Here is a 210-nt window from a genome sequence, read left to right as displayed (position 1 = left end):
CCCCCTGCTGGGGTCACCTCATGTCTCCTTCCCTTCCCCTCCCCCAATCGCTTTGCCTGGCTTGGCTCCTAGAGGGGAGCAGAGCGCGGCACGCTGTCTCTCAGGGACGCACAGAGGCTCGCAGGCGGCCAAAGAAGGCCAACAGGAGAGGAATCCGCTCGGCAGAGGACAGGCCCAGTCAATCCCCCCGGACGTCATTCGGACAGCCCC

This window comes from Gracilinanus agilis, chromosome 1 (assembly GCF_016433145.1).
Source record: "Gracilinanus agilis isolate LMUSP501 chromosome 1, AgileGrace, whole genome shotgun sequence".
In the NCBI taxonomy this organism is placed as follows: domain Eukaryota; kingdom Metazoa; phylum Chordata; class Mammalia; order Didelphimorphia; family Didelphidae; genus Gracilinanus; species Gracilinanus agilis.
Note: the sequence above shows the minus strand (reverse complement) of the source record.